General features: G+C 40.5%; 1 pseudogene; it reads left to right on the forward strand.

Moving 5' to 3' along the window:
- Positions 1-2551: 2551 nt before the first annotated feature.
- Positions 2552-4439, forward strand: LOC110221635 (ceramide glucosyltransferase pseudogene; annotated as a pseudogene).
- Positions 4440-4821: the final 382 nt, after the last annotated feature.

The following is a 4821-nucleotide window of genomic DNA, read 5'->3' on the forward strand; positions in this document are numbered from 1 at the left end:
AATATTGGAACAATATTGGAAAAACGGAGAATAATACACATTTTTAGGTTTAATCTGCATTATTAATATTTTTTAAAGTCTAGACAATCCATAAAACAATAAATCAAGCCTTAATGTATAGCAATTGTTATTTTCTGGGAGTGTAAATGCTCCACAACCCAGTAAAACTGTCTCAGCAGATAGGCTAAACCAGGTTGAGGGTAACTGATAGACTTCAAACCTTTTGGTGAGTTAGGGGGATGTCTACCCCAGGCATGTCAAGACTTCCCCTGGTGGAATGGGTGAATGAGAACAATTTATTCCAGTGGCCATGAAGATGGCTGAAGCAGGCCCTGTGGAATGCTTAGAGCTTGGTCAGACATTGAGGATGCCAAGGTATCCACTGCATTCTGGACCATCACCAGTTGTCCTGACTTTTGTCTTGCCACTGGGGTTTGATGAATCTAGAAGACAGAGTGAGGCTGTCGACTTTGTGCGACTCTGCCTCATTTAAATCCAACTCATTTACTAGTCAAGACATCACTCACTGATGTCATTAATCTTCTTTGAAAATGAAGGATGAACAACAGAACAATAATGACAAATGCTAACAGTGGAAAATTAATAGTGAAAACACCCTGAGTTATAGATCAGCCACAACTACACACAGCAGCTAGCTAATGCTTTCCATAGGATTATCCTCCCATAAGAGGTAGGATGATAAACCCTTTACTTGTTACTAACTGGAGCATATGTCTCTTCCCAAGTATGCCTCTGGTTTTTTTGGGGGGCAAATTAGAAATCATATGGTCACAGATTTAGAGCTGGGAGGGATCTGAGAGTATCTCTCCCTCACTTTTTTTTTCCAGATGAAGAAACAGGTTAAATGATTTGCTCCCTATTACTTACTAGCAAGTAACAAGGCCCAGGTTTTAACTCGACTCAACTTCAAAAGTGATATTTATAGGCTGTCTATATATCAGTCTTCCAAAGAGCTCAAACAGCTTAAGTAAGAAAAATGTAACTTCTGAGCAACCCAGGTCCATAACCAAAGAACAACTATCAATAAAACCCTTCCTCTGTTTCATGTTTACTCTTCAATTGTTAGCTGTTATCATTTGTTTGAACTTAGGCCTGCTCTGCCCTGACCTGCTTATTACCAAGAGATAACATACTCGGATTTCTCAAATGTGAGTGTCCTTGTCCTTGAAAACAATGCAGTTTCACTGAATATTTTTAACATATCTTTGAATATTGGACACAATGATCTTTCATTTTCATCAAAGCACAGGTTCCTACTTTAACTAACAATTATCTTTCCTGCTAGAATGATAGGGTGTTAGAACTGGGAAGGAATTTAGAGGTTATCTACTCTATCCCACACTAACATTTTACTGATGAAGAAACTAGGGTCTGTAGAAGTCAAGGAACTTCTCCAAGGTACATAGTCAGTCAGAAACAATTATTAAGCTCCTACTATGTACCAGACACTGGGGATACAAAGAAAGGCAAAAGACAGTCCTTGCTCTCAAGGAATTCACAGTCTAATGGGGGAGACAACATGAAAACAACTATTTGCAAACAAGATGCAAATACAGGATAAATTGGAGGTAGAGTTACAATTTGAACCCATGCCTCTGGACTTTGCATTCAGGCTTCCACACAATTAGTCAATCTTCTTTGCTGACATTAGGTATTCAACCATAACATAAAGTACCTGACTATTACGGATATTTAAAAATACCTTTGGTTTGTGTAACAATTTATAGTTTACTAGAAACTTTTGCATACATTAACATGATTCTCACAATAATGTTGTGAGATAGAGCAAGCATTATTAATTTTGATCAATTGAGAAAATGCACATAAAATAAATTGCAAAATTTAAAGCGGAAGTGTGTAACCCTTCTTGGGTCATGACCCCTTTGGCAGTCTGGTGAAGCTTATTGTTGCCTCAGAATAATGCTCTCAAATACTTAAAATAAGATACATATAGCCAGTTTTCCAAGTGTAACCCACCATTTTCCTTTAGAATATGTGTCCCTTGGGAGCAAAGACCATGTTTGCACCTTTCTTTGTAGCTTTCATGCTTTATAGAATGCATGACACATTATAAGTGCTTAATAAAGGCTAACCGACCTTACAAAAGGAGGCCAATTATATTGTAATGCAGGTAGCAAAATATTTTTTCAAAAAAGTAAGTATGGGGGGCGCACTGGGCTCTCTTCTACGACAGCAGCCGCTTTTGGTTAGTGCGAGAAGCGACAGAGGGAGAGCACGGAGAGGTTCCGCGCTACGCAGAGCCAGAAAAAAACGGGGGAGGAGGAGAAGGAGAAAGAAGGAGAAGGAGGGAGAGCTGGACCGGGAGCGGAGCACTCAGCCTCCAGCTCGGGGCGGGGCGGGAACAAAAAGGACCCCAGAGCTCCCGCCACTGCTGCACAGGCTCCAGCCGCAGGGCGGGGAGCTGGGGAATGAGCCGGGCTCAGGGCTGCACGAGCCGAGGTCTGAGGCTGTGGCTGCTGGAGAAGGGAGAAGGGGCCGGAGTGGTGGCTCGGGCCAGGCCGTCCCGGTAATGGCGGTGTTGGACTTGGCCCAGGAGGGAACAGTCGTTTTGGAATTGACCCTCTTCCTGTGGTTCAAGCATTTCCCGTACATTATCTACACACATTTACATCTTAACAAGAAGGCAATAGACAAACAGCCATATAGCAAACTCCTTGGCGTTATACTCCTAAAACCACTGAAAGGTGTGGGTCCTCATTTAATCAACAATTGAGAAACATTCTTTGAATTGGATTATCCCAAATACAAAGTACTCCTTTGTGTACAAGATCATGATGATCCAGCCATTCATGTATGTAAAAAGCTTCTTGGCAAATAACCAAGTGTGGATGTGATGAGGTTTAGGAGGTTCAGGGACCCTCCCCAAGGAATGAAATACAGGACAGGGTCTTCTGGAATGAATTCCCAAACTCAAGCATTCTTTAAGTCAAGTTAGCAAAAGTTTATTATAAAGCTAATATGGTGGGCAAAGCTCCTTAAGGAGTTCTGCATTGGTGGGCAGAGCTCCTTAGGGAACTTGAAAACTAACAGGAATGGTGCTTAAGCTTATATAGGAAAAGTAATGGATTGTGTGCCAAGTAATGCTAATTAGGTGGTAACAAGCAACCTTAGTCCTAGGTATTATTTAACACTGGAAACCTGGGGAGAGGGTGGGTCCTAAGGGGTGTATTTTTGGTCTGTTATGTCTGTAACAAGATAGCTTTAGGAGTTGATGTCTATAACTTGACCTCTGGATCATACACAATGACTGTGGGAATCAGCACATGACAGTTTTGTTGATACAAGATAGTCTTGTTCATACATGGGCAGTTCTACAGAGGTCAGCTTGTTCTTGTCACAGGGAGAGACAGTTTGCCTCACTGGGCCCACTTATGAGCTACTGCCAGAGATATGATCTTTAAGGGGGGGGGACTGTCAGAGATAGTATTTTGAGGGAAATATGGAATTGAGGTCCTAGTACAAGCACCCAAGCACCCCATCAAATGCTAGACTGTTTATAGGTGGCAAGAAGGTTGGGATTAATCATAAAATTAATAATTTAATGCCAGAATAGGAATTTGTGAAATATGACCTTATATGGATTTGTGATAGTAAAATCAAAGTAATTCCAGACACACTTATCGACAGGGTTAATCAAATGACAGAAATGGGCTTCATTCATTGTCTACCACATGTTACAGACAGACAGGGTTTTGCTGCTACATTAGAACAGGTATGTTTGGAACTTCACATCTCAGCTAATGTTACTGGGTTCAGTTGTGTGACAAGAATGTGGTGTTTGATGAGGAAGGTTGTATTAGAGCAAGCTGGAGGGCTTATAACTTTTGCCTAATACATTGCTGAAGTTTGCTTTATGATTAAAGCAATAGCTGGGAGATTTGCAATGCCCACTCAAGTTGCAATGCAAAATTATGAGTCTGGGACAACTAGGTGTTGAAGTGAAGAGCACTGGCCCTGGATTCAGGAGGACCTGAGTTCAAATGCAGCCTCAGACACATAACACTTACTAGCTGTGTGACCCTGGGCAAGTCACTTAACCCCCATTGCCCAGCCAAAAAAAAAAATTCTGGGTCCTATTCAGTTTCTCAGTGTCAATCCAGAATGATCAGGTGGACCAAATTATACATCAATATGCTGCCTGCAACAATAATTTGTGAACCAACTTCTGAATGCTTTGTTACCAGTTTAATTATTGGTTGGGCTGCTCACCTTGTGTTTAGATGGGATATCATGGTATTTTCATGTGTCATTGCCTAGCCTGGTTGACATTTGACTATATTCAACTCAGGAGTGTCCAGGTGGAGCTCTATGTTTATGCAGTAGCTTGGTTTGTCTGAGAATCCATGGCAAAACATATTTTGCTATTGGTGTTGTGAGATCCTACTATGAGAAGGTGAACAGGACACTACAGATAATACCGTGGAGTCACAGGGCAGGAAATCTTTGACATATAACCACAGCTTTGTGACTGTATTTAAGAAAATAAAAAGACAAAAAGAGGGAGAAGTATTATAAATTATGTTTATATAAATGCTAACAGTTTTATTACTTGTATGTTTTGGTATCTGTTCTTTATTTTGCATGGCATTTACATCTGTGAAAAAGGAAAAGAAAAATACATGTGTCATCTTGGCCAACTGGTACCTTGTTTTGGACAAATAGAGAATCAAGAACTATTCAGTTAAGGAAGAACTTAAGTTAAATTTTCACATTCCATGTGATAGGTTCTGGTCAGGTGAAGTTAATATTAATTAACTAGTTAATATTAATAACAGACTT

This window comes from Phascolarctos cinereus, unplaced genomic scaffold (genome assembly GCF_003287225.1).
Source record: "Phascolarctos cinereus isolate Bilbo 61053 unplaced genomic scaffold, phaCin_HiC Scaffold_4;HRSCAF=312, whole genome shotgun sequence".
Lineage (NCBI taxonomy): Eukaryota > Metazoa > Chordata > Mammalia > Diprotodontia > Phascolarctidae > Phascolarctos > Phascolarctos cinereus.